This window comes from Pholcus phalangioides, unplaced genomic scaffold (assembly GCF_987345545.1).
Source record: "Pholcus phalangioides strain wild (caught in Gottingen) unplaced genomic scaffold, Ppha-v1.0 ptg000008l_1, whole genome shotgun sequence".
Taxonomy (NCBI): Eukaryota; Metazoa; Arthropoda; class Arachnida; order Araneae; family Pholcidae; genus Pholcus; species Pholcus phalangioides.
Window position 1 is genome coordinate 18,788,230 of NW_028301601.1, and position 26,664 is coordinate 18,814,893.

Here is a 26,664-nt window from a genome sequence, read left to right on the forward strand (position 1 = left end):
CTGAAGAAGAAGGCGATAGAACAAAAAGTTTGGGAAACTATGGTTTGTACGGTTCTTTCCTACATTTTCAGATTTCCAATTCAAATATCCAAGTAAATATTGCACTTGAAAACATAGACTTTTTTATTGGGCTCCGGAGAGACAGGGCAACAACTATCTGATTCAGTTTTTTTTTCTTCAAAAGGGTAAACAAATGAAATATTATCATTATTTCAACCAATAAGAAACCTCCATGCAATATGAATGAAGTCTACACGTTATTTAGATACTTTTCTAATTTGAAGTATGCTTCTACAATGAACGGTTCACCAGTAAAATGCGGCCAAGGGACTTTTCTTAGCACCAGAAGCGTATCAAAGTCAGTTGACGTTCTGGGTGCAAAAGACAATATTGGACACCCTAACACCCCTTTGTAGGGCAGTTATTTTTCCAAAATCCGTAGAAAAAAAACATGTAAGCAGGCGGGGCACCATTTAGCCCACCACCTTTCAAAGGATTAAATTAAAATAAGGTAAAGTTAGTGTTTTTCGAGATCCTGCAGAAGTCTGCATCCAGGGCGCCCTGAGCGCCAGCCCATGCACCTCTTCTTGGCTCCCTGTGTTGTACGTATCGAAATTTCCTTGCTTATAAGATATTTACCTTTGCAATAATGAGGCATGTAATTTGAATGTTTCCATGTGTGGTATTTCGGTGAATATTCCGTTAGATGCAAGCAATGGTTCTTAGTTGCCTCATTAAAAGAGCAAAGCAAGAGGAAAAGCAAGAGAAAAGGTTATAGCGATGTGGTGTATAAACTATAGGTTTTAGGCGGAACCACTTGAAAAAGAAAATAGTTTAACAGCCCCTACCGAAACCAAATAGCGAGCATCAGATCCACAGATTATTAGAAAACGTCCTTTAATTGGATATACGTCTATTCAAGATCTTGGTAGGGATGGAAATCGAATTTCATTCTTTTCTTTGTAGTGAAAGATATTTCTGATACTCTATATTTGAATGAATATGCAATCAAGAGAAAAGTCATGTAATGTCAAACTGGAATTAAAATAACCGACAGCGAGTAATTATTCATAAGACGTGCAAAGACCCCAACACACACACGGATCCATGTAAGAATGGGAATCTCCACGTTGTAACTCGCAGTAATGACGGAGGAGTGTCGTCCGATTCCAAATAGCATTCTGTTGTGTATCTGGCTTTTCACCTTCACTGAGAACGTCCTTTATCCTTCATCATATTGTAAATTTATTGCTCACATCTATCTCAATCTCTCCTTACATCTCTACCTCAGAATGCTATTTTGCCTAAAGTAAGATGATTTAGGTTTCCTACGTCACACACTGCGATTCTCCGGAAACGTCGCACGTGACGAGATTGTGCAATGAACGTGTTTGGTTATTTTCGGTGTAGCGTTTTTACGCTTTGATATAGGCTTTCGGTTTTGGGAATTTATTGCTTTTATTGCTCCGGCTAGGCATCTATGCTCCTCCTCGTCAATTACGCGACCGATTACTCGTCAATTACATGCGCTAATTGGAACGACGGGAAAATGTATACGGAGGTGCTATTCAAGTCATTGAAATGAACGTTCAAGTTCATGTTGTTATGTACGGTGCTAGAACTCAGAAACGAAACCATTAATTATCGATATTAAATTATGATAGGTATTCTTACGAATAGTGCCCGGAAAGAATAAGAAATATGTACATCATTTTAAATTTAAAGTAGAATATCAACAAAATAATAGAAAAAATTGAACCGCTGTAGGTACATAAATTTTCTACAAATGAAAATTCGTTGATATATTGGTGGTTGCGATTTCCGAGTATTGCTACTTATTACGCGCTGAAATTTCAAAAAATCTAGAATTTTGAAGACCGACATCTGGGCAAATTTTTATCCAAATGTCACGGAGTAAATTTTCTTTAATACAATAGCGAAAGAAAGAACAACAATGGATACACGCAATCGGAATTATATTTTCTGGAATATTTTTTCCCTTTCAAAATTTTTGTAACGATCAGTTTTTGACGCTGATGGCTAAATCAGTGAGTTTTCAATAGTATTTGATGAATCAATCAGCTCTGTAAGGTATCTTATGCAATTTAAAAAAAAATTCACAATAGTTTTAAAAAATTACCTTATCTATTGCAATGAAATTTTTATAGAACATTTATTGAAACAATGAATTTTCAATTGTATTTTAAAAAATAGTCATTTTTTTTCCTATGGCAATCAACTGGAAAAGGTATTTTCGGAATGCACATATTTCGGGAAATATTTTTCTGAAGGAAATAAAAGGAAATATATATATATATATATGTATAAATGTTTCTCAATTTATACTAAAACAATTCATTTTTCAAGTATTAAACAGCAATGAGTTTACCAATCGCCGTATAATACACAATACTAAAATTTGAATATTTTCTACAATATATTTTATTACGCGTCTACAACTTTATAAAAATGAACATTAAAGAGTATTCTTGTAGCGCGCGGTAGCCCAGGTCGGTAAGATACTTGCCTAAAGTACCAAAGGATGTTTAGAGGTGTCGCGAGTTCGATACCCGATTCGTCCTTGTCAGAAAAACTTCCTGACGCAGGGCTACAACAAAAACGGCGACAAGATCGCAGGAAAAAATTGCTACCACAAGGAGTCCCCCATCGAGGGGTTAGTGCTCCAACCCCCTCGACGAGAATAAAAAAACAAGCCTGCCGTTCGGAATCGGCAATAAATTGTAGGTCCTGGTCTGATTAGCCCTCGTGTGCAGGAAATGACTCTGATGCGACCAAAATGATCAAATGAAAGAGTATTCTTCGCTACTACAGATTATAAAGAATATTTCTTACAAAAACGAATTTTGAAGAAATATTTTCGAAAATAGTACAATTTTTAGATAACATTTTCAAGGAAATTTATTTTTCAGTAATAATTTTTTGACAATGGAGAATTTTTGAAGAACTTGTAATGCCATAATAAATTTAAAATATTTAATTTCAAAAGAAATTTCTCAAATATATTGTATAGAAATGAAATTCTTAGAATTATTCGGGTTCTTTTGTTTTTGTTTGCTCCAAGCATTTGTTATCGACATTGCGGCATTTAACATGTTAGAATTTATTCAAACCATTGAAATACAAATGTAAAGGCTACAACAGGTCGATGCTCAAACGACGCGGATGAAAAAAAAAACTCGCCCGTAAAAATATAGATGTCAAATACTGTAAATATTTGAAACAAAGCAACCCAAAAAAGTGCATCTATCACGAGAAAGTACAATACACTTCCCTTAAAAATGGCTATCTATATCTTATTTAAGTATGTATACGCCTTATATAAAAAAATCAGAATAACTAAATCCTTTTGAAAATTTCCGAAACAATAAATTCAAAAAAAATACTTTCTGTAACAATAACTGAACGACTGTTATTAAGTATTTAACACTATATTGTAAAAATTGGATATTATGTTTTTCACGCAATAATGAATATTGTAAAAATCTTTTCTGCTGCAACGGGTTTTTCAAATATTTCTATAATGATTAATTTTTGATTACAATTTCCTCAAACACAGATTTCACGAATGTTTCGCGGAACAATATAATTTTATAAATTTTTACTGAAAAAAGAAATGTTTTGTTTCATTAATTTTAAAGAATAATTTCTTCAGAAACAGGTACGTGATTCTTCTCCATATAATGATAGCTTTCATTCATTATTCAATACATCAAAACTTTAAAAGATTTTCTAAATTCAAAGCAAGAAAACGAGTGAAAATTCGCGCTAAATAATAGAAATAGATAAATTTCACGAGTAATTAAAGGTTATTTACCCTGACCTCAGATATTAGTCGGAAAACGAATTATTGACCCTATTAAATAACATAATTACATAATTTTACCATGGATCATACATATCATGCTCTCTAATCTCTCTAATCGTAAATTAAATAACCGATTTCGATATCGATCCAGAAAGAGGTCGATAACTAATATGTAAATACGTATATTGAAAAAAAAAAATCATAGAATAAAATCTGAAAACTTATACTTAAAAAAAATGACGTCAGCCCATTGTTCATAGCGATACGTTTCAGTCCAGATAATAATAATAATAATAACAATAACGATAACACACGATCATTGATCTATCGCGGCTTGAATACCCGACACACCCTTTGATGAATCAGCAACAAAAAACCCCCGGATCCCATAATGACTTCCATAATATTCCACTTCCCTTTCAATATTCCTCTCGTTATTATTATTATTATTTTTCACGTGGATATTTTTTATGACAGAACAATGACTAAGCAATACGATATCTAACATTATTTATTGCACGACTATTTTCTTTTTTGTCACGCGAGACCACTAATCACCTAGACTCATGACGGCTTTAACATGCCGTATAAATTATTTATCAACATGATCGAATCGAAATGTCTCCAAAGGTATGTAAGGCAATTAAGAATCATGAAATTGGGGGAAGAAAATTAGCTATTTTTTTTATGGCTTTTTGGTCATGATAACCAGAGACATATTTTATGACCAAATATCTTATAACGATAAATATATTCTAAGAAAATTTTTAGATCTTATTTATGGATATTAGAATGGATATAGATGTAGAAATACCCTAAAACTTGACGTAAGTTTCTTTACAAAAATAAATCATTAAGTATATATGATGTTTTTATGATATTTTCGTGATCTTTTATCGGCAATGAGATTCCGAGATAATATTTGATATCTTTGGAGAGCCGATTCGATTTTTTTATTATGTGGTAGGGTGTGTCAGGTTGGCATTGAAAACATTATATGAGTTTCAAAAGTGTAATTGTTTTTTTTTATATGAATTGTCTGCTCGTGAGTAGTTATGGTTGGAATTTTATAAGGACGGCGTTTTTCGAGATTTCGGACCTAAAACGGTATTCAATAAATATGTATGTTTGCTCAGTATGTTTTGGTGCTGACAATTTTTCGTATATGAGGTGATTTGTGTCGTAATCACTATGCAATTATTAAATAATATTTTTAAATGTTCAATCTTGCTATGAAAGTTTTTTTCGAAATTCATTGATCAATTAATAGTACGTAAGGGCCGGCCTTACTTTATAATAAGATTTACTAATTGGTAGAGAATCGCATCAAATTTAGAATTTAATTAACCTGTAATATTATTTATATCTATTTTACTTCTAGCTATTAGTAATTTAATCAGAATATATCATGGAAATTTATTTCTGTAGAAAACATTGCGAAATATATTATCGCAAACAATATTACAAAAGTGTGTGGTTGGAGGAAAGTATATATTGCTCTATGGATAATGTCTCTTAGGAGCACTGGAGATGGCAAAGCACTAAGTAATTCGAAAGGCAACACAGTTCAATTTTTACAGAACAGCTATTTACGCATATTTGCACGCAGGCGTCTTTTTCCGGAATCTCAATAAACTTCTCCTAATTCTCCTGTGGTGGCGCTTTTGTAAAGACAGGGAAAAGCCGGGAAGTTTCTCGAAGGATTCTTTAGCGTTATGACATCGACAAACTTGCGAAGTTTGTCTTCAAAAGGAAAATGTCCAAATCTCCAAATGTTTCCAAAGATATGCAAGGCAATTAATATCGCATATTGCTTTAGAATCTGGGAACAAAACTGGCAATTTTTATGGCTTTTGAATCGCGAAAATCAGAAAGACATTTTAGTACTAAATATCTCATAACAATAAATATACAGTGGAACTTCGGTTAACGAGCTTAATTCGATCCGCGGACGTGCTTGTTTTTTCGAATCGGTCGTTATTCGAATCACACTTACCCATAGAAAATAATGGAACACGGATAATTCATTCTACAATTATTCATTCACAATAATAATTATAATAATATATAATACAATAAAATGCATATATATTGGACGAACTAATGAATTTTCAGAGATATTGACCTTGGCCCGTGCCTATCCTGGGATAGAAATCAGTGAACTTCCCTCTTGTGGGGAGGGCGTCTCAACGTTATGGGTCTTCAGGAAAAGTGCAAGGTCGTCTCAAGGGCCCTATCGGCTTCCCCCACTTGGATACAGTAATTTTTCTAATGCCCCGTACCTGGATAGAAATGACTGTCTAGTATGGTTGCTATTCACATATTGAAGCTCTCGAACATTTTTGACCAAATATGGTTATCATGAGCACCCCCTTTCAAACTTGAGGCCGTTCCAGGGTGGACCCATGTATTAAGACGGCACTGAAAAAAGTGTTCTGGGGTCACCCGTACTTGGCTGGAGAGAAGTAATAGCTTACATATTAATTGCATCCAGAAATTGTAGTACCAAATCTCATCATGTGCCACCCCCCCCCCATGGATATGAAAGCCCGGGCCCTGCCCATATGGGCCCATGGATTTAGATGGCCCTGGTTCCATGATGTGCTGAAGTCAGAAAGTATTAACATCTTCTCCTACCATAATTCACTTGAAATCTATCACCTCTGTCTCTGAGGGCCCCTCTTCAGCATTCTGTCCCCTTCATCTGATTTTCACCTGTGTTCCCCGCCCCCCAGAATATCCCAGAGCGAAAATTATAACAGTTTTATTCGATAGGTGACAGCAAAATTTTCAGTGAAATGATTTTTCTTTGCGTGTTATATAATACTACAGTAGTTCGCAACCTAATGCCATGTGGCCCGTTTGTGGCCCTGGGATACTCTAAAAGGGGCAACAGATAGAAGGGGGCCACAAATGGAAAGGAGAGCTACGAGTGCTTAGGGGGGCCACACACGCAGAAAGAGGTGAAGAATTAGAGCTTTCACGAGAAATATATACAGTATAATATATATATATATATATATATATATTATATATATTAAAAATAATGTACCCAATGACACTAGCTTTTTGTCTTTTTACGATTTCTCGGAGATGGGAAATTGCATTGTTTTTGGACACATTTTTACTGTGCTTCTATTTCATTAGCACTTTTCTGCAGAATTTTGTACTGATTCCCACAGTTTACACATCTCTCTAATCACATTTGAAAAGTGAGGGACTTCTCACACTTCTCTCTTCCTCGGGAAAAGATACCTTCAATATAAGCCCTTGCTGTGTGCTTGCAATGGAGGTCCATCGGTTCGTCATCTTCAACTCCTGGCCAAAAAATTGCTACCGCAGGGAGTTCCCCCATCGAGGGGTGAGCGCACCAACCTCTCGATGAGTATAAAAAAAGTCTGCCTGCCGTTCGGAATCGGCAATAAATTAGCCCTCGTGTGCAGAAATGACCGTGGTGCGACAAAAATCATCAATGAACTCCTGGCCAAGCAAAATTTATATGAAAAACAAGCGCACATACGCGCGATTATAATGCGACATCTAGTTTTTCGTATAACAGTCGCACTCAATTTTTCCAGTGAGACACGCTGACCGGACGCTGTAGGGGAGAATATTACCTACAGTTCCACAATAAGTGTGTGCACGATAGCGAAAAATCATCAGCTTTGTTGTGAAAACGTGGCAATAAATAAATAAACAAAGCGCAAAATTTTTGCTCGCAATCATCACTCGTAATCATCGCTCGTTAATCGAATCAATTTGTTTTCAAAAAACATCATTGCTCGTTATGCGCATTGCTCTCTTACCGAACCGCTCTTTAACCGAAGTCTCTCTGTATTCTAAGAAATTTTTATGTCTCATTTATGGCTACATGTAGAAATAGGCTAAAATAGTATTTCCTCATCATTTTCCAACCCATGGCCTCCTTTGGACCATATTTTCTTAGCGTGGCCCTCTGTCTTATTCAGAGACCCCCCCCCTCCCGCATCCAAGAGCGAGACCCTTTCTACTTATTCAATTGAATTTAATCAAAACTGATTTCTAATGAACAAAAATTTTATCAAAAAGATCGATTTCTGGAACCCTGGCACGGGCAGAAGGTTGGTGACCATTGCAATTTTAATGCAATTTTTTTTCAAGATTTAAGTTCTAAATGTGAGGAATTTGATAGATATGTAGTTTGTAGTTTGTTTCATATTTTTTGGCGCTGGGGATTTGTGTCGTACTTATGACGTCAGCTTTCAAATGTCTAGTCCCGCTGTAGTGATCAAAACAAATTTGTTGCCACAAAATTCTTTTGAATTTATTGCTGTGAAAATACTTTCAAAATAAATTCGTAATTTCTTCTAAAAAAAATCATAATATATCGTGAAAATTTTATTTATTTTTCGAAAATATTTATAGCGCGAATATTAAAATTGCAGTAAATTTTAGAAAAAAGGATGGTTAACGAAAATATTACTAAAATGTATGGATGCAGAAGTTATTTTAAAAAAAATCAGTTGCTATAATCAAAATACTTCTTGATATTTAATATTGTCAAAATACTCTTTAGAAACCATTATTGTTATAACATTCATTAAAAATCATTATTATTAGAGCAATCATTAAAAACCATTATTGTTATAACATTCATTAAAAATCATTATTATTAGAGCAATCATTAAAAACCATTATTGTTATAACATTCATTAAAAATCATTATTATTAGAGCAATCATTAAAAACCATTATTGTTAGAACACTTTTTAGAAATTATTATTCTTAGGACACTCTAAAACAATGTAATCTGTAATTTATAAACCTTTGTTAGAACACTCTTCTTTTTCGTAACCTTTGTTAGAACACTTTTCTTTTTAGAAACTTTTGTAACAACATTTTAGAAACATTTGTTAGAACACCTTTATGTTCAGAAACATTTGTTAGAACACCTTTATGTTTAGAAACATTTGTTATGGAACACTTCTCTTAAATACAACAATTATTGATGCAACACTTTTTGGTAATTATTATTTTAAGAACAGTTTTTATAAAAATCATAATTTTTGGAACACTCTTTACAAACCATTATTGTTAGAACACTTTTTAGAAACCACTATAGTTAGAGCACAATTTAGAAACCATTATTGTTGAAACACTGTTTGGAAATAATTATTGCTGAAACACTGTTTAGAAATAATTATTTCAGACCATGTCTAGAAACAATCAATTATTTTAGAACCACTTCTCGAAACAATTATTTTAGAACCCTGTCTAGAAACAATAAATTTAGAATCATGTCTCGAAACCGTAGTTGTCGCTACGTTCTTTGCGATCAATTGTAAAAATTGCGAAGAATAAATTTTTGTCAAAATACTTCTTTCTGAGATCTGTTGCTTACGTAATCAAAGAGTCTGTCGTTGCCAAATTACTTTTTCAAAAACTCTTTAAAATTGCTTTTTCAAAAACTCTTTAAAATTACTTTTTCAAAAACTCTTTAAAATTACTTTTTCAAAAACTCTTTAAAATTACTTTTTCAAAAACTCTTTAAAATTACTTTTTCAAAAACTCTTTAAAATTACTTTTTCAAAAACTCTTTAAAATTACTTTTTCAAAAACTCTTTAAAATTACTTTTTCAAAAACTCTTTCAAATTACTTTTTCAAAAACTCTTTAAAATTACTTTTTCAAAAACTCTTTAAAATTACTTTTTCAAAAACTCTTTAAAATTACTTTTTCAAACACACTTGGGCCAAAATACTTTTCAGAATCTATACTACCAACAATGGTCTTCAGAAACCATTGTTGTCAATCATATTTTAGAAATAAATGTAATCAAACCACAGTGAAAAACTCCTCTAAGACGGCCATTCAGCGTTCCGCAAAAAAGTGGCCGTCTGCGGAGGTGACCGCCGAATAGGGGTTGTATGACAGAAAAGGCACATTTCAGGAGGGGGGGGGTGTTAAAATAACGGTTTCCAATGTCACAAATATATCTCATGCTCAATTTACTTACAATGCCCTCAAAACAGATACATATAACAGTGAAACTTCACTACAACGATACGCGATATAACGATAAATCCCTCTACAACGCTATTTTTTTTTCAAATTCTAATGTTTGTAATAACCTGTAGTCTGTAATGTTAAACTTCTCCCGATACAACGATATCCTTTACTACGATAACCCTTCTATAACAACATTCTTTACGAGGACTTTGAAATCGCTACAACTTTTATTATTTCGGATATTCGTTCGTATATCGAGGCTTCACTGCATCTTATGCACAACTTGAAATACCAGATCATCCGATCAATTCCTTAATCTGTATTATCCGGGATTGTAGCCCGACAGTTTTTTTTGCCCATTTCGGGCATATGCCCTGCTCTGACGAACTTTTAAAGTAGCCTATCGTTCAAGTCGGGTCCCATTTGGTAAATATGAGAAATTTGGTGACGATCGAACTAAAATTGTAGATTTGTATAGAGAACATATACACACACAATCTACTTTGCATATTAGACTAGCTATAATACCCGGCGCTGCTCGGGTTTTCTTCAATGAGGCTTTTTGGATCACGTGATACCTCTCTCTTTGTGGGACATACAAACTGTGTCCACGTTAACCAATATGGCGACTTCCTGCGCGACTCATGAAATAAATAAATCTAGATGTAAAGAAAAATAGAAATGCATTTTTTTCCTACTTTTTAAGGGGCGCTAAGTATTTCGATCCCCCCCCCCCTGAACCAAGTTATCCATCTGCCGGTTTCAGCTCCCAAAAATGCTTGATTAAAGCTGTGGAATTTTTTACTGGCCCATAATTAATTTTAAAATACCTTAACCCACATTAATTTATGCAGTTGAATATCAAAAAACAATATGGAGACATTACTTTTCATGCTTGAAAAGATATAAATAAAAAGTTGAAATCAATATTATTTCATGAATATCCAACTCAAAGGTAAGTCCGTCTAATTACGTCATATTTAATCTCCTGGGCTTCGTCTATCTCTAAGCGAAAACTCAATATTTCAAAAATCGAGAATTCAGTACAATTTTTAAAGTTATTGATGTGGCAGGAAATCCCCACTAAATCTCTGCATTTCTACAGTTAAAATCGGCAATTTTAACACTGATTTCTATGGGGATCATCCTTCGCCTGACCTTCAAAGTGATGCTGATGATGATTTTGACGACTATTGAAAAAGTGGCAAATCATTATAAAGGCATAAACTATTATACATTCACCGAAAGGCCAGTCGTAGTCCAGGCCTCTGTCCCTGGTGGGATGTAAGCCATTTACCCGGAGGGGTTGGACCACGCTGGAGAGAGCATACATACACTGGTAGCGTTAAAGAAGTGACAAACTATTGTAAAGGCATATACACGTCTGAAACGCATTTCTACGGAACCACGGTAACCAAAGTAAACGTTCCGAAAGTGATTGTTGAGGCCCAAAAACCATTGTTGCCCGACAGTTTTTTGCCCATTTGGGGCATTTTCCCAGGTCTGACAAACTTTTAAAGTAGCCTATCGTTCAAGTAGGGTCCCATTTGTTATAAATGCAAAATTTGGCGACGATCGATTTAAAATTGTGGATTAGTATAGAGAACATACACACGCACACAGAAAATCAGTTTGATATATATAGATTACGCATAATCGTCGGTAAATAGAAGTGTTTCTCAAACTTTTTTTTTTTGCCCGTGGCCCCCTTTGAACCAAAATTTTTTTCTCGTGGCTCCCCTATTTACCCGGAGTCTTCGACCCTCATCTAGAAGCAAGATTCTTTATACGTATTGGATTTTTTCAGTGAATTCAAACTGAACGAAAATTTTGCAAATAAGATTGGCCTCCAGACCACTGGCCTAGAATTTATTGAGCTCCCAGCTAGTCCGAGTTCTATTCAGGGCCGTCTCAACATCATGGGCCGGGCCCCTAGGAAAAGTGATGCTATGGTAGTCCCACATAGGTGGAAATAAACAGCCTAAATATTTCCTACTTATTTTCAAAATTTATTGTACTATATAAAATACCATGAGGTGGGGTCACTTATGAACACAAGATCTCCAGGCATGACCCCCTCACAAGAGTGGGTCTGAAAAAGCTGCTGCCTGGGAGGCCTGATATGGTTTTCATCATTTTTTTTGTTTTTTCACACTATAAATTTAATATAGAGGGACCTGCGAAAAACCCCCCATCCTAGGGAACTTGCTGCAGAATGTAGACTGTGTGGCCCGGGTGGGTCCATGCCCTAAAATGGCCCTGGTTTTATGGGTAGTTGATTCTGTAAGTGTCCAGTCACTAATATAAAAGCTTCATTTCTTCACACCTTAATTTTTCATCTCAGCTCTCTGCAGCAGTCCAAACCACCTGTCATGGCCCCTTTCTCAATTTTCTTCCGTGGCCGCCCTTGAAGTATCACAGTACCACCATTTGCACCCCCCCCCCCCGGTTGAGAACCACTGGTATATAGCACCTCCCCATTAGCGGAAAAAATTTTTGGTCCCACAGGGGTGTCCGTTATCGAGAGGTTCTACTGTATAACATTTTCCTGATCTCTGATTTTCTTGGCAACGATTCAAAGGAAATATTTGATATCTTAAAAAAGCTAATGACCTGAATGCGATTTTTTATTACGTTGTAAGGTGTGTCAGGTTGGCATTGAAAACATGCGTGACTTGTTACATGTATAATCAACGTGTATATGAATTATTTCTTGTTTTTGTTTGTTTTTTTTGTTTCTTTGATACAGAGGAAATAAAACATTTACATAATAAGGGAGTGTTGCCTTGAAAATCATAAAGAATATGTTCTTCCCCTTGCATGCAATATCCATCTGCTTTGTTATATATTGTACACCAAAATCACGTACAGTATCATCATATATTTTAAGTTGTTATATAAATTTATCTTGTGTATTTGACGTGTCTGTACGTGGGCAGTATTGTTGGAATTTTAATGGAGTCAGTGTTTCCAAGATTGGATTTTCTAAATACAATCGAATACCGTTTTAACGGATAACGTTATAGCGAAAATCTCGTTTTAACGAACACTTTTCTGATTCCCCCCATGAAGTAAGTTTACATAAGAAGAATGCAAAAAAACCTGGAATTCCTTTATAACGAAATGATTTCTCCGATCTCTTGGAGATTGGACTGTATAAAGATTTTATTACTCTCTGGAGTTTCCGGAAGAAAATAAATGCAGTAGAGTCTTGATAATCCTGGGATTTATGAAAACTCTGATTATCCGAAAAGTATCATAAAACGAGTTTTTAAGTGTGTGTGTGTGGGGGGGGGGGGAGCACACTCGCTCTTAGTAGAATAAAATTGTTTACGACACACAAAGTAATTGTTTCCAAATTATAGTTTTATTAGATTTTTTATAGTGTGTTATAAAGTGTTATTATAGTACTCGACAGAGAAAAGTTGATTCTTGTCAAATTATTCGTCAGAATTCATTGTTATCAAATTATTCGTTAGAATTCATTGTTGTCAAATTATTCGTTAGAATTCATTGTTGTCAAATTATTCGATAGAACTCATTACTGTCAAATTCTTCTTCAAACTTCCTTTCCGCCAAATTATTCTTCAAAAGTCATTGTTGTCAAAATATTCATTGAAACTCATTGTTGTCAAAATATTCATTTAAACTCATTGTTGTCAAAATATTCATTGAAACTCATTGTTGTCAAAATATTCATTGAAACTCATTGTTGTCAAAATATTCATTGAAACTCATTGTTGTTAAAATATTCACTTAAATTCATTACTGTCAAAATACTCTGCAAAATTCATGGATTCATTATGAAAATTTGTTTTTACATAAATTATTGTGAAATACTCATTGTTGCAGAAATTATTTAAAAAAAATAATTGTTCTAATAAAATTCCATAAAATTTATTGTTTTCAAAATATTCCTAAAAATTCATTGTATTAGAATATGTCATGAAAATTTTATTTTAAACAAAGTATCGTAAAAATTATTTTTGCAGAATATGTAAAAAAAAAAGCACTTGTGTCAAATTATTCTTTGATAAACATAGTTTTCAAGAGAAACCATTGTTGCCTAAACACTTTTTAGAAACCATTGTTGCCTAAACACTTTTCAGAAACCATTGTTACCAAAACATTCTTAATAATTTTGTCTAAAAACTCCTCTTTGGGGAGAAAACTCCTTGTTGTCAAAACACTCTTTACGAACTCTTGTTGATGAAGCATTCTCAAGAAACCATTGTTATTGAAACAATCTTTAGAAACCTTTGTTGCACAAACACTCTCACAATAAAAAACCACAAAGAATTCTTTTTTTTTATGTACTCTTTGAGATTTATTGTCGGTAAAGTACTAATGGTTACCAGATTACTCTCCAAAATACTCTTCAGCATCTGTCGCTGTCAGAAAGCATTCTGAAAGCATTTTTAGAATTCATAAATAGTCAAAGTAGGATATAAGTAGTGAAATCCAAATTTCCAGACAAAAAACAAGAAAAACATCATCTAATCCCGGAAATGTATTTAATATATCCCACACAAAATATTCATAGGAAGTACATTTTATAAACTTCCATATATATATCCTGATATTCATCACATGTAAAATATTTTTTCAGCAGATTGTCAAAACTAGGTTATCAGCAATAATAATAATAACAGTAAAATCAGCGGGAAAATAAATTTTACTTTAGCATTCGGGGCACATAAGACGTATTTGCCCCACCTAACTTTAAAAGAAAAAACAGTTACAAAATGGTGGAAAAAATCACTATTTTTTTATTACACACATATAACGTGATCGACTGCAACAAAACAAGCGCGTGACCTATATTTAATTCATTCAAAAAAAAAAAAAAATCATATTTCAGAAAAAGAAAGGCCTAGGCATAGTAAAAAAAAGGGCCTAAGAAGATCAGAAAGCCTAAGAAAGAAAAAGTCATTAAGCACAGGTGGTCTTTTTTATTCTAGTTTTTTTAGGTCTGGCCTTGGTCTTCCAAGGATTTCTCTCCAACACCGTCTCGTTATTGACGTGCCAACCTTATTTTTTTTCTACCGAGTACAATACGCAATAATGTTTCTCTCCTAAGGCCTAAAGGCCTACCATGATTTCCACCATGCCCAAAAAAAAAAAAAAAATTTAATTAAAATTTCTTTTTTGCGATATAAAGAAATGCATACGTATTTGAAAAATTGGAAATAAGTTGTTAAATTTTTGTAACGAGGGAGGGAGTCTAGAATTTCATGAATGTAATTTTTCTTGACTTAAATTGATAATTATTATGCGTTAGAAAAGGGCGTAATTTCAATTAGGAGAATACCACGTTTTATTATTACTTTTTTTTTCTATTGGAATGCATGTCTCCAGATGTGGATTGGATCCTTGAACTCTCTCTATATTCTATAATTTCGTAAGATTGCTTGAAGCTAAAAGAAATTTATTTCTTGGGTGTTTTTAAAATTGTTAACGTATTAATTTCTTTTATTAACCATGTGAAAAATAGCTCCCAACTACTGTAAGTAATTTATCATTACAAATATCAGAAATTTTATACATTATACATAATACATAATTATCATTATGTACATACATACATACATTATTATAAATTTGATATTGGTAATTATCAGATACATAGAGATAATTATAAGTATCGGTCGACAACGGTAAATTATATGTACAGCCAAATTTTTGGTATGATAATATGACTGACACGTATGACAGTGAATTCGCTCTTGCATAGCATTTAAAAAAAAAATTGCAACACGTTTCATACTCTTAATCATAGTTTCTCAATCTTCTGGTTAAAAATCGCCCCCTTCTTCAAAAAATGTTTCTTCTCATCACGCCCCCCCCCCCAAACAGCACCTCCTAGAGATAGAAGGCCTCTGTACTGTTTACCATAAACGTCATTCAGACTACCTAGCAAGTTTGCCACATTTTGAAACACAGCATCCTATTTCGTTTCTTCTTATTTTGGCGTAGAATTTTCCCAATTGGCTCACAAACACCGCATGGTGATTATATGTGGGGCATAGAAATCCCCCAATTCTGAGCCCCGATCATTTCTTTTCCTTCATATTTCTTTCTATCTCTAGGAGGTGCTGCCCCCAATTCAAGTCAACCCATAAGATTTTATACCAAATCCAGAGCATCTGCTGCCCTCCGAACCCTTCCATCGTACACCTAGGGGGGCGATATTGCCCACTTTGTGAACACTGATCTAAATCGTCAATACACACGAAATATCGACGTCAAACACACAATATACATCCCCTTTCTTTCCACCTGCAGCTTCAGTATCGTATATCTCAGCATTAAATTTATCTATACATATGATGAACTCTTAATTTCAATCAAAAAATATTTTGAAAGAATTATATTTAATTTAAATATTTGTTTTGTTTCTTTCACAGGTCACGTGTGCACCGGAAAATTGAATAAGAAAGGAGAGATCCTCGAAGATAAGATCTAATTGACATTAATACCAATTACTGAAAGGTCAAACTTGATTTGAAAAAACGTTTTTAATGATTTCGAATTAATTGAAATTCAATGGAACTTGAGATTTTGTTTCAATAAAAATTTTATATTACTTTTTTTTTAAATATATATATTTGTTGATTGAATTTTTTTCATAAATACAGGGTGTTCTGTTAGCGGACCGACAAACTCAGAGTGTTTGGCATCAAGAGGAATAGAAATTGCAATGGAACATGGTGTTGTAAACCACGTTGAAAAGGTGAAAATCGCGAAAAACGCATGCAGGTTCTGAGTCCAGAGGAGACGAAAGGTGGATGCCAGTTGATCGCCGAATGCGTTCGTTCAAATAAATCCTTTTGTAGTTAAATATATTGAATTTTTTTTTTGTTGTTGTTCCGGCGGGACGTCGAAACATGCATACGCTTTGCGCGATTTTCACCCTCTCAACGTGGTTTGCGACACCATGTTATGCTCCATTGCAAGTTTTTGTTCCTCTTGATGCCTACTAACAACCCTCTGAGTTTGTCAGTCCATTAACACAAAACCCTGTATTTATAACAAAGGTATAATAATATTCTCAAAGTCAAGGGAAATTATAAACTGTTAATAAAAATTTTAATCGAATTCTGATCGGATCGATCGAGTCGATGAAGGGCCGTATTCACCGACATGGTTTAAACCGTAGTCACAATTTTTGGGATCAACGTAGATTGGTGAAAAACTTGAATTTAACCAATCCGTATTGATCTCTTTTATCAAAAAATTGTGACTACAGTTTAAACCAGAGGTTCTCAACCGGGTGGTACTGGGATACTTCAAGGGGGCCACGGAAGAAAATGGAGAAAGGGCTATGACAGGTGGTTTGGAGGGCTGCAGAGAGCTGAGAAGAAAAATTAAGGTGTGAAGAAATAATGTTTTTATATTAGTGAGTAATATAAAAACTATTATGCACTCACAGAATCCAACAAAACCACCCACAAAACCAGGGCCGTCTTAGGGCATGGACCCACCCGGGCCTCACCTCTTACATTTTGCAGCAGGTTCCCTAGGAGATTCCCCAATCTTGTAAGGGGTCATGCCCTGGGGTCTCATGTCCATAAGCGATCCCACCTTATGATATTTTTTATAGTACAATAAATTTTGAAAATAAGTAGGAAATATGTAGGCTGTGTTTATTTCCGGCTATAAGTATGGGACTACCATAGCATCACTTTGGCTGAGGGCCCATGATTTTGAGACGGTCCTGAATAGAACTCGGATTAGCGGGGAGCTCAGTAAATTCTAGGCCAGTGGTCTGTAGGCCAATCTTATTTACAAAATTTTCATTCAGTATAAATTCACTGAAAAAATCAATTCAATACGTATAAAGGATCTTGCTTCTAGATGAGGGTCGAAGACTGGGTAAGACAGGGGAAGCCACGAGGAAAAAAAAATATGCTTCAAAGGGTGCCACGGGCAAAAAAAGGTTAAGAAACGCTGGTTTAAACCATGTCGGTGAATACCGCCCTAACTCAACTAAAATTGTCGATTAACTCAACTACGGTTAACAAATGACCGATTAACCGACCCAGCTCTACTTTCAATGCATTTCCATGGGCCCCTGAACAATTTGTTATTATTATCATCATATATATAATATTACTGGGGTCGTTTTTAACATAAAACTATATACTATACTATGTTTTTAACATAAATAATTGTACTGCAGTCCAAGTGTCGGGCTCTTGCGAAATTCCGGGCTTTTGCGAAATTCCACGATCTTGTGATTGAATGGATATAATCAAGGTAAAAAATATAAATTAACGTGATTAACAGTGTAATGTAACACGTAATAAACAATTTAATTATAACGCAATTAATAAAAAAAAAATTTTTCCAAGACTATAGTCATTCGAATAACACGAAAACGTGGTTTTATGTGCATGGGCACATCAGTGGGAGAAGAAATAGCAAAAAATAAGTCATGGCCCTTGCTCCGTTTACGGAGTCATATTTCTCGCTCTCCCTCCCGGAAATGACCTATTAACGAGGTTTCACTGTGTTATCTTAACTTAAAAAAAATTAAATGTGGAAAAGGCAGAACATATTAATCCTCACAATCGGTGAAAGTAAGTTATGCGGTCATTATCAACTATTAAAATTCATAAAATAAAAACACACAAATGATTGGCCAATGGCTTTCAGTCGTTTCACTTATTCATTTAAGCTTGTATTATTCATTCCCGTTCCACATTCCCGTGATTTTATTGGATTACTTACTCCGACATTGGAACCGCCCTGAAGTTTTATCGGCTATTAACTATTCTCACGCCCTTTCACTCTGAAGCGAATTAAATTGCAGTTACGTGACTAGAGTATTTGTTAATTTGCATATTGACATTCGAAGTTTCTTTTTAAATCTATTTTAAAAAAATTACTACTAATAATTAATTATTCTTTTTTTTTCCAAAGGGGGAAAATACACTATGCAAGGCAAGGCATGAATGAGTAGTAACTTGAAACGTGAAATGTAAATGTGATCTAGATAGCTCGAAACCCGGGCAATTTTTTGAAGTAGTTATATCTGTATATCCATCTCTATATCTCCATGGGCATAAGATATCGAACCGGGTCATACATATAGTTTTGTCCGATTCGCATCGTGCACGTTCGAAAAATGCTACTAGATATCGCTCACGTGTTCCTTGTGGGCCACACCTGCGCTAAATACGAATTCCTGTCTCGAGGTCGATAACGAGTTGATCTAATAAACTTTAGTTAGGTAAAATTAATGATGATAGTAATAGTTCTGTTGCGCAAAAATTTTATGGAAATTTTTTAATGTGATGTTTCAATGATTCAAATGACATATTAGTGATTTCGCAATTCTCTTCTCGACAAGGAATTAAGCCTTCAAATCGAGTTTTTTTTTTTTTTTCAGTGGGCGCATAATTTAGCAGTTTTTCGAAATTTTTTGACATTTAAATGAACAAGGCCGCGATTACACCATAAAAGCTTCGTGAAAGTTCGTTTATGAAACCTGAAAAATACAACCAATAAAAGCATCGGTTGCATTTACTGGAATGTTACCGATCACCTTATTGGTTGAATTTATTTCAGAGATTGCAAATGACACATAAATGAGGGGAAAATAATTAACGGAACGGGTGACAGTAAGTAAATACTTTGACTGCAATAAATAGATAAATAAGAAGAGAGATGCATGAACCATAATTCGAAGACTGGCACACACACACACACACACACACACACACACACACACACACACACAATAAATACATAAATAAGAGAAGTAATACTCGCCCGCCGCCTGACAGTCGAGTGGTTAGGAAACTACTAGCTTCTCACTGTGCAGGTATGGGTTCGAATCCCGGTTTGGGCATGGATGTTTACTAACACTAATAAATTCCCTGGACGGATCATGCTGATCCCTTGGGAATACGTGAGGATCCCATTATAAAAATAATAATAATTTGCGGACCGGCAAAAAACCATATAAATAGTGCATAGCTGCCAGACTCCAGTAAAATTCTTATGTATCCCGAATTTCTCCCGAGATTGTAAAAAAAATCTCTACATTTAGGAGAAAAAATTATTCCCCAAGAGTTTACCAAAAAAAAAAACAACTGCTGCTTCATTAGCGTTATGTAAATTGTCGCCAAATCACCAAAAAAAAATCATTTTTGGGGAGAAACACAGAATTAGCCAATCAGTAAGAGTCAATCCGGCCTTTCGAAATCTGAAATTGACACGATCGCGTGTATATCTGCTTCATCCATACGTCCCGTTCCGGGCCCGAAGTAGATTTTTTAGTTTGCGAGATTTGATTTTTGAGAGAGGTAATTTGCCCAAAGGACTTTAACCTACTCGTTGGCCATGATTGGCGATTGCTTGCACGGTGTCACGGTTTTTGCAACGGGAATATATACCTAAAATTTCCCTTTTACTAATGATAAATCCCTAAAATATTTTAAGAAGATCCCTTTTACATTTATTTTTGTACGGAATTTGGAACCGCGCGAAAAAACCTCCCGAATTCTCATTCTCCAAAATTGGCAGCTATGATATTGTATGTGTTTTGTATTGACACAAATTGGGGGCGAAATGTTTCTGAAATGAACAAATGGGTGCAGAGCTGGAAAATAGGTATCTCTGAGATCATCAGAGAAAACTCAAAATTATCACTCAAAATATAGCGGACATTCTAAATTTTCTCAAAAAGGGAAGTTCACATAAATTTTCTGAAACTAATAGAACAAAACCCGTATGTGTCAGTATTTAGCCCCGTTCACATGAGTAATAAAATATTCCGGAAAATTCCTGGTAAGGGGCCGTTCAAGTATTACGTACGCAAATTTTTAGTCATTTTTGACCCCTCCCCCTCCCCCGTCAGCAAAATTTCGTCATCAGCTCTGCCCCGCTGAATCCTAACTCATATTTTCATAAAGGGTGGTTGATGACGTAAGCATTATCCAAACCCCCCCCCCCTGCCCCCTTGTCATCAAAAGTCAGCAAATCGGAAACCCCCCCCCCCCCCCCATCGATGATGACGTAATACTTGAACGGAAAAAATAACTTCCATAAAGTAACATGGGTAGAGTAAACATTCGAACGTCTTTTCCCACGTTATTATTATTTTTTTTTTACAAAGCCATTGCACATTCGTGATTCTGGCATGACGGAGCCGGTATATTGATTATCGTACAAGTAGACTTTGATAAAAGCACATTGTATACATTGTATACATTGTATAACACATGGCAATGATTTTCACTACAACCCGTTTACATGCTATTTAGTTTATGCCGGTATTCCCCCTTCCCCTTCTTTTCAGAAGTCGTCACTGGTTACGTGGGTTGAATGGGTGGTTGGCTCAAGATGGCCGACGGAGAAGCTAACAGCAATTTTCGCGGCACAAAGGATTATGGGAGAGAAGGTCGAAGTCACCCACCGTTATTCCGCAACAAAGATGGGACTCTATTGACATACATATAAAAGTTGTTTAAAATTAAAAAAAAATGTTGTCGCAAATGCAGAAACGTATGGTGATTATAATTAAAGTTCTCCATACTGTGAATAGTTTTTCTGGAAAACTACTCATCCGAACACAGCCACATTTTCAGGATACCTTAATGATACCGCGGGAGATCTATGCAATTAAAAAAAAAACAATAGTTAAATTTTTTACCTTTGAAGACCGGACGCTCCCCGCTTCCCATCGCGGAGAGATATCGAAGCGTTCCCGAAGGATAGGTGTATCCGAAAAGTTGTATTAAAATCAAATAAACACAGTCACTTCAGACGAAGGCAACAAAATATAAAAAATAAATGAATAAATTGATACAATATCATCTTGAAACATCAGCAAATCATCAATCAGGAATCGTATAACGGATAAATAAAATATACTGTATAAACAATCTAAGCTAATGGCCAAACAAAATTACAAACATGATTATAGCCGAGTAAATCACATTTGATACGTCCTTATCGTCAATAACCTTATTTGTGTCTACAGGTGAACGCGCTTAGACCCTCCCATTCACCGGTCACTTATGTTGACGCTGACATGGTCGGAGATCATATTTCCTCTTAAAGTCAATCATTGGGGGCTCTTGCCGGTTTAAATTCGCCATCGTTCCTACGTTTAGAAGTCAGTCTTGTGTAGTGCGGTGCAGGTTGTTATCGTATGCAGTTGTTATCGGTGCAGGTTGTTATCGTATGCAGTTGTTATCGGTGCAGGTTGTTATCGTACAACGGCAGGGTCGTCTTAAGAGCATCATGGGGCCCCGGGCAAAGCGATTTTTCTGAGGCCCTACCTCGCATATTCTCGAAAAATTCAACTACTCGTTTTACTGAGGGCCCCCTCTTCTCTTGAGGCCCCCGGGCCGTTCCCGGGTAGTCCCATGAGTTAAGACGGCACTGAACAACGGTGTAGGTTGTTATCGAGGAACAATATAATCGTCCGCCGCATCCGAGCAAAGGTTCATATGGTTCTTCAAAGGCTCATATGGCTCTTCTCTGTTTGCCTGTTGTGGCGTTGTATTTGTATTTGTATACGCTATATGGTTCATGGAAAAAAAAGGAAAATGCAATAAAAGGGCGCCATGTTTTCACCTGGTGGTCAAAATTTTAACTATTTTTAATCGCAGGAATCTTTCTCCCATGGTCTCATTAAGATATCCGGAAAATTTGGCTTTGTTATGAATGAGTAGTTTTTGAGGAAAAACTATTCGGAGTACGGGAATCTTATCTGAATTTTACTATTTGAAACACTCGAAAAATGTCCCAGTTTACTATACTGCGACGAAACGTCAACCTTCACGGTGAAAAACTGCTTTCGAAAGTTTCAATAGAACTGTTTCAATCAGCCTGAAAGTACAATTCATGATTTTCAATGAACAACAATACTATTTGAATATCTGTGAATTCAAATGTTTGGATTAACATTAGAAAAGTGATGAGTATAACTTCGGATAATTATTTTGAAGGTCTCCATACTGTGAAATTATCTTTTTTTCATAAATTTCTTTTTGATTATGATTCAAAGGCTATTGCAGTTCTGTGGAATCTAGACAGACCTATTTTCTAGCTTTTGTGCGTTCGGTAACAATAATGTATATCTACTTATTGGCATTTGTAGACTTTATTATAACTTTATTCAATCTAAACAACTGATTCGGTTCGGTTCTAATCGAATTTTATCGTAACCTCGATTATAGTACTTTTTCCTCCGTTGTTTGGTACAGGTTTTTTGTGGTTTTCACCTTATTTTTATTAAGTTAATTTAATTGACTTAAAATTGAGATTAATTGAAAATTCAGGTTCCCGTTCGTCGTGGGGTTTGGAGTAGCGGGCACTGTAGTCTTCATCTTCTCCGTCATAGTTCCTCAATTTAAGAGGTTTTATTTAACCCATGGCAAAAGGCAAAACAAAGAAGTTAAAAAAACTGACCAATTTTTGTTTTGAAAACTGTGGCTCCCTTAAGGGGTCTCGTACCTTTTAACATGGTGAAAAATTATACTCTAGTTGAAATATCATTAAAATAACTATTTAACCTTTGATTTATTTAAAATTATTTGCACATATTTTTCATTGTACATGCTGTGTTATGTCAGTATAAAGTTTTTTACACGTCTCTAATACTCAGTTTTTTGCAACTTTTCAAAATAATGCATTAAAAAAAGCTTGTGCGCATGATAAAATAGCATTACGTCAGTGTAACTGAACAAAAATGTTGATTCAAAATATATAAAGGAAACTGTTCAGTTCATCATAGTGAAGCAAAAGATTGAGTTTTCATTCACTCAATCTTATTTAAAATTAAATTTGAAATTAGTTTCTGTTTTAATGTTAAAATTTGAAATCTGCATATATCCTAGATGCAATGCTGGAAGAGGTGAGTGTGTGTTGTTTGTTTCTGTGTAATGGCTTGTTATAGTGTTGCCATCTATATTTCGAACTATGAAAGAAGTTCAAGCCTGAAAAGTGTATCGTTGTAGGCCTATTTGCTCTCTCTATGGCGAGAGTTTCGAACGGAGAGATCAGTTGGGAATCGAAGTTGGGAACCACCAACTTCAGCCGACCACCGCTGTTGTGTCGGCAGGATTCGGACCCGGGTCCTCACGCTGAGAGTCCGTCACTATGATCACTCTTCCACCACAGCGGCAGACAATTACGACCAAAACATTGTCATAGGCAAGCAAAGTTAGCGATTGCAGCCAAAAAAATTGCCAAAGGCAAGTAGATGAGCCCTCGCTAAAATTTGTAAAAATTGCAAAAGGCGGGAAACAGAAGCCTATTGCAAGTCACACTGGGTAATTCATCAAAACATTTAATTCGCTAAAAAAACGTATGCGTACGTGACGGATAGGGAGATGAACACATTTTTATGACCCTAATTAATCATGATAGTCATAATTATTATAATATCATTTACGCCATGGATATTATATTAATTATATATTTCAAAAGTTCAAGTAAGCCTCAATTTTGAAAATAAGGGAAAAAACGAAGCATTTAGAAGAAACAGCCAAAATGATCTCAAATTACAACATTTTCCCGTACGCCAGTGAATGTAATATACAGTCAAACCTCGTTAGTGCGTCGCCCGGTTAACACGTCACTCCGCTTACCGGGTCACTTTTTGGAAGTCCCAATTGTCCTCAGGCAGGAATTGGCACAGCTATATGTTACTCTGCTTAACAAGTCACCTCGCTTACTAAGTCATATCTTTGCTCTCCCAAGAGTGACTCATTAACGAGGTTTGACTGCGTATATTTTTTTCATTTATTTTGACAGAACTTCAAAAAGAAGATGAAAAAGGAAAAAAAAAAAATACTAATAATTTTGAGTTCCGATGGCCAAATTAAATATCGATCAAAATTATTTGCCAAAGAGAGAGAGAGACGGGAGACATTCCCGTCTTGCACAATTAAATCCCAATGAATCAAACGATAAGAATTCGCTGTCGACGTGGATGACATGTGTTTAGTGTCGCATGAATTGACTTCAATGTTACGGGGTAACGGAAAACAAAAGTCACGTAAGAAATGTGGAGAATTTTCTTGTAAGACAGAGGTTATTGCATCAATCGGAAAAGCAAAAACAATTTCGCATGGGTGGGTTTGTTTTCTTGTTTCATTACTTAAAAACAGATAAACGTCAAGAGCTAATTAATCAAGTCCTTTAATTTCTTCCGTTCTTTGTTTATTGGCATTTATGAGAAGCCGAGTCATGCCCTAATGAGCAACACACCTAAGTGCATTAAGAAATATATATTAATGCATTTTTTTCTTATTGCAAACTTTGCGATTCTACTTATACAATGTCTCTAGTAACCAGTTGTTGCAATTAATTACTGTCTTGGCTACGAAAAATGGATGTATGTTTTAACCCTTCAGTGCATGAATTTTTATTTAAGCATGTGTTCAAAAAACATGTTTTCACCATGTAATTTATCAAAATTCCCCCCTCAATATTTGAAATGTACCACGGAATGAGGCAGGATAAAATAGTAATATTTTCCGATGTTAATTAAGTAGAATAATTGATTGACAGTGATTTATTATGCACGGATGACGTCACTCTGCTCTACCATACGAAGGTTTTTAACAACTTGCTGTTGCGAAGATGAATTTTTGGAAAGAGAGAAAATTTTCAACTGCATTTGCGGGGAATCAAACCAACGCCCTAGACCACTAGACTAGTGATTCTCAACCGGGGGCCATATGGTCCCTGGTGGTACTGGGATACTTCAAGGGGGGGGGGCCACGGAAGAAAATTGAGAAAGGGGCCATGACAGGTTGTTTGGACGGCTGCAGAGAGCTAAGAATAAAAATTAAGGTGTGAAGAAATAAAGCTTTTATATTAGTGACTGCACACTTACAGAATCAGCTACCCATAAAACAAGGGCCATTTTAGGGCATGGACCCACCAGGGCCACACCGTCTACATTCTGCAGCAGGTTCCCTAGGATGGGGGTTTTTCGCAGGTCCCTCTATATTAAATTTATAGTGTGAAAAAACAAAAAAAATGATGAAAACCATATCAGGCCTCCCAGGCTGCAGCTCTTTCAGACCCACTCTTGTGGGGGGGTCATGCCCGGAGATCTTGTGTTTATAAGTGACCCCCACCTCATGGTATTTTATATAGTACAATAAATTTTGAAAATAAGTAGGAAATATGTAGGCTGTTTATTTCCACCTATGTGTGACTACCATAGCATCACTTTTCCTAGGGGGCCGGCCCATGATGTTGAGACGGCCCTGCATAGAACTCGGACTAGCTGGGAGCTCAATAAATTCTAGGCCAGTGGTCTGGAGGCCAATCTTATTTGCAAAATTTTCGTTCAGTTAAAATTCATTGAAAAAATCCAATGCGCATAAAGAATCTTGCTTCTAGATGAGGGTCGAAGATTCCGGGTAAGACAGGGGAGCCACGAGAAAAAAAATGTGGTTCAAAGAGGGCCACGGGCAAAGAAAGGTTAAGAAACACTGCACTTGACTACAAAGGCAACGAATCTCTCAATCTTTTCTTGGAGCTCGTGTGGTAGTGGAGAGCGACGTCATCCTTGCATAAGTCGCCATCTGGTGGCAGCGTCAACAGTTGTGAGCTTGGCCCGAGTCAGGTCTGGCCGTCCGCATACGGTCCTGTTTAGTGCACACGAGCTCCAAGGAAAGATTAAGAGTTTCGTTGCCTTTGTAGTCTAGTGCGTTCACCCGGAAAGTGAAAGGACGTGGGTTCGACTCCCCGCAAAGGCAATTGAATTGCCGAAAATTTATCTTCGCCACAGCCAGTTGTTAAAAACCATCGAGTAGTTTATTTGCTGCAAAATGAACTGAAGGGTTAGTGACCATTTTGCAAATATCATCTTTAA

The 26,664-nt window shown here is 35.5% G+C and overlaps 1 long non-coding RNA gene across 4 annotated transcripts in view; it reads left to right on the top strand.

Moving 5' to 3' along the window:
* Window positions 1–16,525, top strand: part of LOC149083937 (uncharacterized) — a 102,343-nt gene extending 85,818 nt beyond the window's left edge. For 3 of the 4 annotated variants that reach the window (XR_016192932.1, XR_016192929.1, XR_016192930.1), the window contains one exon: window positions 16,220–16,382. This is a non-coding gene — a long non-coding RNA (uncharacterized LOC149083937). Of the gene's footprint in view, window positions 1–16,219; window positions 16,383–16,450 lie in introns of those variants that run through there. The other variant, XR_016192931.1, reaches the window with a different exon arrangement.
* Window positions 16,526–26,664: the final 10,139 nt, after the last annotated feature.